This window comes from Emydura macquarii, unplaced genomic scaffold (assembly GCF_026122565.2).
Source record: "Emydura macquarii macquarii isolate MOO-44397 ecotype Brisbane River unplaced genomic scaffold, CSIRO-AGI_Emac_v2 contig_3240, whole genome shotgun sequence".
In the NCBI taxonomy this organism is placed as follows: Eukaryota; Metazoa; Chordata; order Testudines; family Chelidae; genus Emydura; species Emydura macquarii.
Genome location: NW_027133377.1, coordinates 4,501,230 through 4,515,737, shown reverse-complemented (window position 1 = coordinate 4,515,737; position 14,508 = coordinate 4,501,230).

Below are 14,508 nucleotides of genomic sequence, written 5' to 3'. Positions count from 1 at the left end.
TTTCTTGAGCTAGTGTGGCCCTATGGGGTAGCAGCTATATCAGTGAAGGAGGGGGATGAAAAGGAATGAACCATCTTTGGCTGAGCAAGCCGAGTATGGGGGAGCTCCCCTGGGCTTGGAAAAACACTTTAAATGGGCATTGGATCTCCCCTCCTTTTATCAGTTATTGTGTTTTGTAGTTTACCTTAATCTAAATAAAATAGCTCATCTGGATATTTCCCCCCATATCTGCACCTTCTACCTTCCCTCTTTAAAACCAGGAGACTCTGTTACTGCTCAGAGTTCCATCCTCTGAATGAGAATTGTCATGTTTTTCCCCATACACAAAGAACAATATACTCTCAGTCTAAATTGTTATTAATTTTGGTTTAAGGCAAAAAATAAGACAGAACAAAAGTTGCCATGAGCACAGTGCCCCCACCCCTTCCCCGTAACATACTGCAATCATTCTGCCTCACCAAAAGGCAGCTGACTCTGAAGATATTTAAAGGCACAGACATGGCAAAATGCAGGTACAAACTGCAGCTACATACAGTTTTGCTTTGATTTTTTTTCAAGCTTTGACCTTGCTCCAATTTAATCAAAGCTGAACCAGGATAGGACCTAAAATGGTTCAGCTAGAGACAAAACAAAAACAAAGTGAACCTAGAAAACCCCATACTGAAGTCTACCGTAATCTGGAATCCTGGTAAAACAGGAAGCTTTTCAGGTCACAAGGCAGAAAGAATAATCGGGAAAATGTTATTAGCTAGCTATTTATTCCTGAACTTCCAACAGAGCCCGAACCAAAAATTAAATAAAAAAAGTGTATAGAGACAAAGGAGCAGCTGTCTATATTACTAGCCTCTGGGTTGAGACTCTAAGGATGAGGATTAGCATCTATTGTGCGAGTCTGAGAAATGTTTGTTTCTGGCTTTGATAACGGTACTTTTTTTTTTTTCCTCCGGTAACATTAGAAGAACCTTGTGCTTCACAAGCCTCCTGAACTGTTTTTCCTCTCTAACCTGGAAATCCTCCCTCTGGCAATAACTGAAGTTGGAGGAAGTTCTTCGTTAACCTCTCTCTCAGCTTGCTCAGAAATTGAGTATTGTGCATGGGCTGTCAGCTTGTGAGCCCAGTGATGGTTTTTAAGCATCAGCTACAGTGTGTGTGTTTTAGGGTGGGTGGTAGACAATGCTCTTCAGAGGAGCTGTTAGCTATTTTGTTTTACAAACATCTATTCCAAACCACCATTTTCAGGTACAAGCCAGATAAGGTCAGTCAATTTTCTAATGGTACTTTGGTCATGCCAGAGGTGGATCTGTCCCCTGCCATCTAAACATTTCCTTTTATAAGTATTATTTGTATCATTACCAAACATTCTCAATATTATTGCTCAGTTACTGGAAACAACCTTTTATGCACATATAATTAATCCTAAAGAAACACCACCAGGAGGAGGAAATGAGAATCTGAGATTAAGGTCAAATCCCAGGGATTGTCCCTGATGCACCAGAAGAAAGACAAGACGCAATGGATGAGGTTTAATTAGGCTGCAACATTATTAACTTAATTCATCTGGGAATTATCTGGCAATAACTTGTATAGTGCAGGCCATGATTCCTTCCTTAATCATTTCCACCTTGTGGAGGGCTGCTGGTAGCCCTTCCCACCCCCAGTTTATTCTACTGCATCATTGGGACCCCACCTTCCTCCCCCAATATGAGGGCTAGGGAGCTGGGGAAGACTGTTTGTCTCCTCACTAAACCAGACATTAGAAGCCCCAACCCCATTCTCCAGCTTCATTAATGGATGCCCTCCCCTAAATCCACTTCCAGCTCTGACTCCCTATGGAATGAGTATATATGCTGGACACCTGCCACCTGCTAAATTGCAACACCTTGAAACTAACCTTCTGACCTACCCAAGTGGAACCCTGACTGGCTGTGGGGAAGGCAAAAATACCTACCCCAGCTCAGCTACGCTAATCCTAGAGATGGGAGGGTGCAAGCTATTACTCTGAATGGGGGGAGGCTATCACTGGAGGAACATGGTATATACACCCTCCTCTATGTGCACATGGGCCAATAGGTTATCGGAGCCCTACTGCTCTACCTATCAGCTTAGGTGATTCCTTCCCCCCGCCAGCCAGCCTGCACCCCAATTTCTGAGGGAGGGGGACCGTTAAAGGAGCCATTACCCTTTTTTCTTGCCAGTCCACAGTCCCCCACCCCTTTAAGATTGCAGCAGTTGCAATGTATCAGAAAGAAAGAGCATGCTGGAATCTGAAGAAGATGTCACAAGAGACTGAAACACTGAAAATCTTTAAAGTAGCAAGTGCCAGGGGAGTGAGCCACACGCAATAATGCTGTACCACAGTCAAGAGCCAGAAATGGAGAGAAGGAAAAGGAAACAATGAATTCTTCCTGAGGCCTTTCACCTGGTTATTACTGAACAAAACAAGTCAGCCAGCAGTGGGACAGGTTCCATCAATTTGTGAAGAGGAAATGCAAAAATAGACATAGATGGCAACTAGGGTCCCCTCACTTTAGCCCCTGATCGGTGCTGCTCCTGCAGCACAAAGGGGATGGAGAGTTGCCCCCGACTCTTGTATAATGAAATTCCTGCGTGGTATGAAGCCAGAATAGCTTTAGGGGACTGTTCTATCCAATGCAAGTTAGAGCAGCCCAGTATGGATATGTCTATACCGCAATATAAGCCCAGGGTTAGTAGAACTTGAGTTAACAAACCCATGGTTTGCTAATCTAGGGCTTGAGCATCTACACATTTATAAACGCAGTTTAGGAATTGTTGAACCCTGGGTCAGAGCCTGGGGCTCCAGCACTTACACTGCATTTTGTGGGCCTGAGTCCAACCACCCACATCCCAGACTTCCTAGTGCTCTTCCAAAACGTGGCCAGTCTAGCCCTTTGTTCATGCAGTGTATTAAAACTTGACAATCCACCAAACTTTACTGTCCAAAGGACAAAGAAAGTCAGCCCATGGGATTGTGGGATACTTTGGTGGCAACCAAGCACATTAGTCCAGTGGGACTGGGTTTATACTGCAAAACAATAGGACTCAAATCCTAGATCCCGGCTTGATTCACGCTCCAACCCTCCACCCCATGGGGACCTGGGACCCTGGGTCCGAGCCCTGGGTTATAGCAGGATTTGTGTATAGATGGAAGGGGGGATTAGGCTTGAACCTAAATTTGAACCATGGATTTACACTGCAGCGTACCCACGAACTCATGCTCTGGGAATCAATTCCTAACCTGGGGTTACAAATGAGTGTAGATCCTCAAGCCCCACGCTAACAAACACAGCATCTGCTAACTTGAGTTTTACTAACCTTGGGCTTATGTTGCAGTGTAGACATACCCTAACATGTTCTAACGTGCTGGGGCCTGCTTCAGCCTCTAGCTACCCCCAGGACTGGTATATAGGAAATGCCATCCTGGATCAGGTCTGCGGTCCATCTAGTTCAGTAGCCACAAGTGGGCAGTACCAGATACTTCAGAGCAGGTGCAAAGAAATCCTACATTTGGAAGTTATGGGATAACCTGTCCCTAAGGGAAGTTTCCACCTAATCTCCAATAGAAACTGGTTTATGGCCAGAAGCACCCTTGCCAAAACTTTGTAAAATATATATTATTTTCTATTACATTTCAAGATAGCCTTATTATCCAGATAAACATTTAATCCTTTTTCAAATTCAGCTAAGCTCTTAGCTTCCATACCTTGTAGTAATGAGTTCCACAAGCTGAGTAATGTTTAAATTGTTTCCTTTAATTATTTTACAATTTGCTACCTATTAATTTCACTGAATGTCCTCTTTTTCTTGTATTATAAGAAAGGGTGAACAGTGGCTCCTGATCTACCTTCTCTGTCCCATTAATTATTTCTCCACTGATTTACAACTAGTAGTAGTCATTAATCCCTGTGCAAAGTAAGCACAAAGAGTGTAAAATGATACCACCAGTATGAGAGAGGGGAGAATACGGATTTGATTTTGTTTTTCACCAAACTCTGTGTAAAGGCAGAGGAGGATCAGACCCACTATCATTTGGATCAGGAACACCACACAGGTCAATGGCATTTCTTGCAAGATTAGCTCTCTGTCCTGACTACGTATCTATTTCACAACTTACTGTAAATAACTTGTAGAGTTATTTTTCATGTCCACTTCTAAAATCTGTTATAGAGTATGGCTGGCACAGAATTGCTGCCACACTCCTCCCCAGAAGTAGCTACATCTATAAGCGCCCTGGGACTCTTCAAGACTATTAGTAACAGACATTCTGATGTTAGACTATTATTAATGCATTAGCACAAAGCTGTAACTACTACTTTACAATCTGGCTTCTCCCTTAGACTTGAATCAAGTAAACTGGTAGCCCTTACGGAAACACACAGCATGTGTACTGAATACAATGATATCAAGTGGAATCTGTACACAAAGCATGGGGCAGACATGTTGTGAACTCACTTTTCTGAAATGGAAATGCATGCCCCTTGTCTGTGGCAAAGCTTCAAATTTCTAGATGCCATAGTAATAAAATCATCACAGCCTCGGATGCAGTCAAATCTGTTTTTCAGTTCAACTTGTCTGGTCACGAAAAATAGTAAATTTGCAGATAGGATACATATACCAAAAAAAGAAATCTGGGTACCACCAAACTTTTTCTATGACAGAAAAATCTCATGCAATTTATGTACTGTGCAAATTCCCAGCCTCTAGTTTCAGGTCAGCTATTCTTTACCTAAGCAATGTTTAGCACACTAAATGAAAGAATGGTTTGCATTCATTCATTAGGAGTTTGGAGGAAAGAGGGACTAGTATAATGTCCCTTCCTGCTTGAAGCTGGAGTTCTAGGAGATTTCTTCCAACTGTATCACTTGGTACTCAGATATTACAGTAATGGAGCAGAACGAAAGATTTAAGTACAGATACTTCACATCAGCTACTTGTCCCAAGGTTAAATCACAATGGAACCCTGCCAGAGTGGTAGGGCCTCTAGAATTTGATTCTACTTGATAGATGTCTGAGCATGAACTTAGCTAAGCGTGCAGCAGGACACATCTTTTTGTCCAGGATCCTTTCTTCTAACAGTCTACTCGGTGCTATCTGCCATCATGGATCCTCTCAAAACTGGCTGAATTAAACATAAATAATTTATCCAATATATTTAGTCTGTTGTCTGTGTGAGATTCATTTGACAGCTGACCTTGATGTCTACAGATATATTCATTATTCTTAAGTGTTTGCTGAATAGTTTGGACAATCTATTTTCAATTCATGGGTTGTTCACTTCAACAGTTCACTTCAATTATTTACTATTTGTGATGGTCACATAAGACACGTGATATTGTTTCTACTCTGATTGGTTGTGTAGAACGTTTTAAATAATTCATACACCAATACCCTTGTTTGCATGTGAATACAGGGATTCATACAAAGATCAGCCATTCCCCACATATATATGTGAGCAAAACTCATTCATGAAAATATCAAGGCGAGTTAATGGTTTTGGTCTTTATCTTAAAGGCACTCAGTCTGGGCCCAGCATATCTGAAGATCACTGAATGCTGCAGGATTAAGAACATGGTCAAGAAAGCCATTCCTCAGGTACAACAGAACTTTCTACCACACGGACAAAGCTCGTCTGTGCAGGAGACAGAGCTTACTCAAGGGCCACTCTCAGACTGTGACATGAACTCCCTCAGGAGCTAAGGAACATCACAAACTTCACCATCTTCTGCTCCAACTGCAAGGAGCACTTCTTTGATCTTGCCTTCCCTTAACAAATACATAACAGTGTGTACAAATAAAAAAAAAAATCTCCAAAACAAAACCCTACTGAAACAAAACAAAACATTCCATTTCACACACGTCTCCTGAGGAGAGGATAAGAGGAAGAATGAACAACACGTGACAGATTTTAGTCACGTTACTTAATGCATCACTGGAAGGCACTCAGATACCACAGTGACGAGGCCAGTATAATGAAGAACCTATATTGAATCAAATGGAATAGAGAATACTGAATCAACTACATTATTTTGATAGAATTTACTTAACTCTTGCATAAATGTGTATTGGTAAGTAAAATCAAAAAGCTGTGGACACTGACTAATCATTTTCTACAAATTATGTAGAAGAGAGGGAAGAGAGGAACGAGTAGGGAAGAGTATCTTCGCAGACAGGCTGGCTAACCTAGTGAGGAGGGCTTTAAACTAGGTTCGATGGGAATGGGGACCTAAGCCTGGAGGCAACTGGGGAAGTGGGACACCAAGAGGAAGCAGGAGGAGAGGGCACAACAGGGGAGGTCTCCTGAATTGCACTGAGAAAATAGGGCAAATTGGCCAGTTATCTCAAGTGCCTATACACAAACGTGAGAAGCCTGGGAAACAAGCAGGTAGAATTGGAAGTCCTGGCACAGTCAAGAAACTATGATATGATTGGAATAACCGAGACTTGGTGGAGTAACTCACACGACAGGAACACTGTCATGGATGGGTATAAACTGTTCAGGAAGGACAGGCAACGGCGAAAGGGTGGAGGAGTTGCACTGTATGTAAGAGAGCTCTGTGATTGCTCTGAGCTCCAGTATGATACTGGAGATAAGCCAATTGAGAATCTCTGGGTTAAGCTTAGAAGCAAGAACAATAAGTCGTGGTGGGTGTCTGTTATAGACCACCAGACCAGGAGGACGAGGTAGATGAGGCTTTCTTCAGTCAACTAGGGAAAGTTTCCAGTTCACAGGAGCTGGTTCTCATGGTGGACTTCAATCACCCTGACATCTGCTGGAAGCGCAATACAGCAGAACACAAACAATCCAGGAAGTTTTTGGAGAGTGTCAGACAATTTCCTGGTGCAAGTGCTGAAGCAACTAACTAGGGGCCATACTCCTTTTGACCTGCTGCTCACAAACAGGAAAGATTTGATAGGGGAAGTAGAAGTGGGTGGCAACCTAGGCAGCAGTGACCATGATATGGTAGAGATCAGGATTCCGACAAAAGGAAGAAAGGAGAACAGTAGAAAGGATACGAACCAGGGATTTCAGAAAAGCAGACTAACTCCCTCAGGGAGCTGATGGGCAGGATCCCCTGGGAGGCTAACATGAGGGGGAAAGGAATCCAAGAGAGCTGGCAGGAATAAACCATCCCAATGTGCAGAAAGAATAACAAATATGGTAGGCATCCACCTTGGCTTAACAAAGAAGTCTTTGGTGAGCTTAAACACAAAAAAGAAGCTTACCAGAAGTGGAAGCTTGGTCAGATGACAAGGGAGGATTATAAAATTACTGCTCAAGCATGCAGGAATGAAATCAGGAAGGCCAAAGCGCAACTGGAGTTGCAGCTAGCAAGGGATGTGAAAGGGGAACATGAAGGGTTTCTACAGGTATGTTACCAACAAGAGGAAGATTAGAGAAAGTGTGGGCCTCTTACAAAATGGGGGAGGCAACCTAGTGACAGAGAATGTGGAGAAAGCTGAGGTACTCAATGCCTTATTTGCCTCTTTGTTCACAGACAAGGCCAGCTTCCAGACTACTGCACTGGGCGGCACAGAATGGGGAGGAGGTGAACATCCCTCAGTGCTGAAGGAACAGGTCCAAGACTATTTAGAAAGATTGGACATACACAAGTCCATGGGGCCGGATGCAATGCATCTGAGGGGACTGAGGAAGTTGGCTGATGTGATTTCAGACCCATTGGCTATTATCTTTGAAAGCTCGTGGCAATTGAGGGAGGTCCCTGATGATTGGAAAAAGGCAAATATAGTGTCCATCTTCAAAAAAGGGAGAAAAGAGGATCCAGGGAACTACAGACCGGTCAGCCTCACCTCAATCCTGGAAAAATCATGGAGCAGGTCCTCAAGGAATCCATTTTAAGGCACTTAGAAGAGAGGAAGGTGATCAGGAACAGTCAACATGGATTCACCAAGGGAAAGTCATGCCTGACCAACCTGATTGCTTTCTATGAAGAGGTGACTGGCTCTGTGGATGTGGGGAAAGCAGTGGATGTGACATACTTTGACTTTAGCAAAGCTTTTGATACAGTCTCCAACAGTATTCTTATCAGAAAGTTAAAGAAGTATGGGTTGGATGAATGGACTATAGAGCTGGCTAGATTATCGGACTCTACGGGTAGTGATCAATGGCTCCATGTCTAGTTGGCAGCCGGTCACAAGCAGAGTGCCCCAGGGGGTCGGTTTTGTTCAACATCTTCATTAATGATCTGGAGGATGGGGTAGATTGCACCCTCAGCAAGTTTGCAGATGACACTAAGCTAGGGGGAGTGGTAGATACCCTGGAAGGTAGGGATAGGATACAGAAGGACCTAAACAAACTGGAGGTTTGGGCCAAAAGAAATCTGATGAGGTTCAACAAGGACAAGTGCAGAGTCCTCCACTTAGGAAGGAAGAATCCCATGCACAGCTACAGACTGGGGACTGACGAGCCAGGCAGCAGTTCTGCAGAAAAGGACCTGGGGGTTACAGCGGATAAGAAGCTAGATATGAGTCAGCAGTGTGCCCTGGTTGCCAAGAAGGCTAATAGCATATTGGGCTGCATTAGTAGGAGCACTGCCAGCAGATCGCAGGAAGTGATTATTCCCCTTTATTCGGCATTGGTGAGGTTACATTTGGAGTACTGTGTCCAGTTTTGGGCCCCCCACTACAAAAAGGATGTGGACAAGTTGGAGAGAGTCCAGCGGAGGGCAACAAAAATGATTAAGGGGCTGGAGCACAACACTTATGAGGAGAGGGAACCAGACTTGCAGAAGAGAAGAATGAGGGGGGATTTGATAGCAGCCTTTAACTATCTTAAAGGGGGTTTCAGGGAGGACGGAGCTAGGCTGTTCTCAATGGTAGTAGATGACAGAAGAAGGAGCAATGGCTTCAAGTTGCAGTGGGGGAGGTCTAGGTTGGATATTAGGAAAAAGTTTTTCACTAGGAGGGTGGTGAAGCACTGGAATGGGTTACCTAGGGAGGTGGTGGAATTTCCATCTTTAGAGGTTTTTAAGCTGCGGCTTGACAAAGCCCTGGCTGGGATGATTTAGCTGAGGTTAGTCCTGCTTTGGGCAGGGGGTTGGACTAGATGACCCCCTGAGGTCCCTTGCAACTATAATATTTTATGATTCTATGTAGCAGAATACATTTTCACCTGTGTATAAATGGCAGGCTGAACCAGAACCAAGATATAATGCTTGCTTGTGAGATCAAACACATTTTTCTTAAAACAGCGAAGTGCATTAATAATATTCTCCGCTACCCCACAGCATGGCAAGTTAATATTTCACTTATTCTGAATCAATATTTCACACCTTTGCAAATATGCAAACAAAATCCCAAATAAAGTCCCGATCTAGCAAAGCACTTGAGCACATGCTGAACTTTGGGCACAATAAGTAGCCCCACTGAATTCAATGGAACCATTCAATGTGCTTAAAGTTGGCATATACCTTCCTGCTTTGCTAGACAGGGATAAAGTGACAATATCTTTGTGACCATATGCTTTTGCTCCTTACAACATGACTGGTGGATCAAACTGATCATGTAGTGTGCTGACAGCTCTTGCACAGTGCTAAACACTCAGAACTCCTATAGAAGCCCAGAGTGTAAAGGGTGTTCGGAGATCCTGGGCAGCACTCCAGCCCATGGAGTAGCTTGTGATGGCTGCCTTTCGACCCAAAGTGCTGTCTAAGTTACACTAGGGTCTCTCCTGGGGCTGCAAGTTACGTGCTGAGCCCCTGGAGGTATTAGGCTCTGAGTTCGTAAAGGAACAGAACTTTGGTACAACAGAAAAAGTAGTTTCTTTCCATTTCAATAATGAGAAAGCTTGAAGTCCCTTCTCAGAGATATATTAGATATGCTGATTTTTAAGCAACTCTCTGCATTGAAATTAATGGGAGTTCTGCTTAGAAATCAGTGGAATGATCTACCCTCAGTTTTTATCTAGCCTTTACTCAGGCAGACACTTATTGGAGCAGAAAGGTAAGGAAGGACTTCAGGAGTTGACCTAATAATACTACAGTGCATATATCTAGTACTTGTTACCCAAGATTACAAACACTGGGTGGGATTTTTAAAAGGGTTCAGCATTGGATTAACTCTTCCCCACTTGAAGTCAATGAGGAAACTGTCAGTGTCTTCAGGGGAGTAAAATTAGGCCAACATTGGATACTTTTGCAAAACCCTCTCATTAACCCCAAAACATCCTCATGAAGGAGAAAGATGTATAAGAAATACTTCCTCCACTATTGAAACGCAGCAATTTGCAGGTTGGAATACAGCAGCTGTAACAGCACAAAATGTCACCACACAATATACATTTTTCTGTAACAATTTTTTTCAAATTGCTATTCAAAATTTCTCGAGTGGTGTAAAAAAAATTGCACAAAGGCAGAAAATGAATATAGGAGAAAGTGAACAGCCATAATGGATCAGACCAGTAGTCAAACTACTTCAATAACCTCTGTCCAACAGTGGTCAGTACTAGAAACTTCAGATGAAGATATAAGAAATTCTCAAGTGGTAAATTAAGAAATAACCTGCCTAGAATTAAAGTTGGTTCCTAATCCTATCAGTTAGAAGTTGGCTTTTGCCCGGAAGCATGAGGGTTTATAGTCCTTCCATTTTTTTATTTTATCCTTATTAACGTAACTGACTTCTTTTGGGCACACACATTAGTGATGGTAAAAAATTAGCTTGTTCATAGAGAAAAACAGATATCCTGTATGGGGAAGAATTAGGGCTGACTGAGAATGTTCTTGCAGCAGATCATCCTCAAAGAGAAACAAAAGATGCTTGATACTGCTTGCCTGTGATCTTGATAACAGGTATTTTGAAGCTAAAGTCAAGGATAGCTGCTATATGCTCTGTCGATACACAGTTAACCACGATTGATTTGGCTTGGTGATAGATAATCTGTATACACCAACCTTACTAAATCAAAGATAGTTTGTTCTAGCAAGACAAAGGGACACAAAACAGGGAATGCACAAAAACAAAGTGACGGCTTTGCTTTACCCCAAGCCCACCCCTTTACAAGGCGAAGATAGCTTTGGGGAGATCTTCCAGGGTGTGGGGAAGGAAGATGGGTGGAACAACAGAAACAAAAAGTACAACGATGGAAGAAGAGACAAAGCAGCATCAATGGAACATCAAAACAAGTTGGGAGAGACAACAAAGAGGGGACACTATAGCCAAGATGGCTGCAAGAGCCTAAAATTCAAAATCAAGCTAAATGGACATATCTATGTGCACCCTAGGAGCAGCGGGAGGGTGAGGGGGTGGAGGAGAGGGGGTGGGGGAGAAGTCTTATTTCTTGTCATTGCCTGATATAAAAGGGTAAAATAGAATCTCTTGGAAGATCATTTACCTTGAGTGTTTCTGTAAATCACATGATCTTCAGCTCTCCACTGTTCAGGCATCCTTTCTTGGCCACAGAGGTTAAAAGATACTGATCAATTATGAAAGGACAAACTAAAACAGTGGAGAGACATCCTGCATCAGAGAATTCTCATGTTGCATTATGCACCTGGCTACATTCAACACATCACTGAATGGCATCTGCACTTTATGGCAAAAGTATTACCAAAAGGGCTTTGAGTCAGCACCAGCTGCCCAGAGATGGGTAGAAGTGTGAGAAGCCTAGAGTCAAAGGACTGTAAACACATCAGTAGAGTGCGTGGCTGGCATGGTTCCAAATCTGGGAGGTTGAATTGGCTCTGCAGCCTGCTCTGCCACTGCTAGGACTAAAGGGATGTACCATTATTAATCCACCTCTGAGCTGGATTATCTTTTGCAAATCAAACAATACCTTTCACAGCTGCACAAATCCACTTCTTGCTGTACTGAAGCAGCTGACTGCGATGGAGGAGGGTTAAGGGTTATTAAATAAAATCTTCAAGGCCTAGAAGGCCCACATGGCATGGGCCAAAACTAATTTCCTCCGCCCAACCAAGTCTAGCAAGAATAGGTCAGCCAGGTACAGGAGCTGTAGAACATTTGACAAGGACAGAATCCTTGGAGAGCAGTGCAATCTTTGGACACAGACTGTGTTTATCCCCTTCTCCATTTAACATTAACTCTCTCAGCATGAGTGTGGGATAGAAATAAGTGGGTCATCCACCACATTGCAGAGTAAATAAATATAATTTTATATCTTGTGACATGGTCAAAGTCAGTACATTTGAATTCAACTCAACTCCGTTTTACTAGTGCTGAGCAGCCTGCAGACAATTTTTTTTATTTTTGTTTTTGCTTCAAAGTTTGTTTTTTAAACAATGTAAAATGAAGCTGTATACAATTCTTAGGTTCTCAATCTCTGAATGGTGCCATCAAAGCAAAGAAAAAAGGCCTTCAAAATAGAGAGGGTGACCTATTTCACTTATGTGGAGCCAGCAGAATTAAATTTACTTCAGCTTTAAATGCACTAGCCATTTGAAAAATTTAACACTGCTTTCTTTTCCTTCTATTAATAGAGACCATTAATAAGTAACATTTGCAGGTTCTTTGCAGCCTTCACAGTCTCTGCAATCGCAAACCTCAATGTTCTTGCTTAGACTGAACTATACAAGAGCACCCAAAAAATATATATAGGTCAGATCCTCAGCCAGTTTAAATTAGCATAGCTCCACTGACTTCAATGAAACTATCTTGATTTACATCAGCTCAGGATCTGGCCATTAGTTTTAAGAAGGAGTTTATTTATTTATTTTTTTTTAATAAAAAACACTTGCATACCACCTTCCATCGAAGGATCTTAGTCTATTTTAAACAATACTGATTTAAGACTCACAACAGCCAGGTGAAGTAGGGAAGTATTATCCTCATTTTACAGATGAGGTATAGAGAAGTCCTGTGTCTTGTTCAAGGTCAGTGGCAGAGTAGGGAATTGACCCAGGTGATGTAACTACCAGTCCCCTGTCTTCTTGTATATTGTAAATAGGTTTCAAGCATACAGGGCCACATCCTCAGCTGATATAAATCAGCAAGCTACTTTAGTCAATGGATTTATACCCAATCACACCACTTGGTCCAGAGATTTTATTTACATGAATAACTATTACATGTATCAAAACAAGCAAAAATAATGTATATCTGTTGTATACAAATAAGGAAACACCAGAAACTTTATTTGGTTACCACTGAGGCTTGCAAATATGTTACAAGCAAATAATATAATGCAACATGCTATTTAACTTGATTGTTTTTAACCTCTTCTCCCACAGAAAGCAGGGGAGTTAGGTTCACAGGAATAGGGCATCAGGTACATCCCCTGATGTTAATAGGAATATCTTCCCTGGCTGAATGATTTTTAAAGGAGCCATAGTGTGATGACATCACTTATTCTGAAAGAGAGGGGGGCACATCACACTGAAGCCTATCCTCCCCCACATTCTGCGTAAACTTTGATCTGGAAAAGGCTCCTGCCATAACCAGCCATCCTTAGCAAGGGAGAATAGGATAGCCACCTTCATATCCATGGATCAGGAATTCTTATTTTAAACAGAAACCAGACCACTGTGCTACTCAATGGAAAATGTACATGAGAGATAACGAAACCTCACCCGTTAGGACATCAGGAGACACGTACCTCCCCTGGTGTTATTCCCATGAGCCTAACTCCCCGGCTTTATTTTCCTACGTACTGTACTAAAACAATGTCAGGAGGAAGGGCACAAGCCACTTTTAGAAGAAGTGGTTTGCTTCTAAAATGTTTGATGCATTATATGGTCAATACTCATGTTCACAATCTATGCTCCAAAGCCATTAGTGCCCTACAGCCATTATTTGGAGTTAATGCTAAACAATGCAACTCCTGCATTTTTCACTGTATGGAAAGGAATTAATCTCCTATGTAAAACAAATCTAAGTCAGAGACATTACAGCACCCATGTACTGAGATGTGAAGAAACATATTGTCCCTTCTGATGTAAAGGGAAGAGGATAGGTGTTAATAAAGGTTTTATGGTTTAAAAGCCCATAGGAGTAGCTGCTTACCTGCTTATGTACATTGTGCACTTTCACAGCTCACAAAGGTGCTAGCTGAACTCTCAAGTACATTACATAATTAACTGGACTGGACAGACTAAGGAATATATTTTAACTGTGTCCCCAGATGAACTACTAGGCTAACTATGTTTATGCACCTGAGACAATCAAGATATATCTGACAGTGACTTCAAAATTTAACTAGCAAGTCAGAAAAAGTGGACTAACATACGAACTGGAAACTCACACAACTTTAAAGGCTGAATATGGAGAGGGCAGGAGCCAAACTTCCCCCTTGGATCAACATCTCTCTCTCTATTCATTTATACTACTTTCCCAAAAAGCGCACAACCATCAGTGAGCAATGCAACATTTGTAGGGGTTTACACAAATGTGTCAACAATATACTTCCATCTCAATACCCTTAAAGCTAGCCAGAGATAACAAATAAGAAGCTACTTATATGGCAATAGGTAACCAGATCATTATACAGAACACTTTCTGGGAAGTTCTGAATGGAATTGG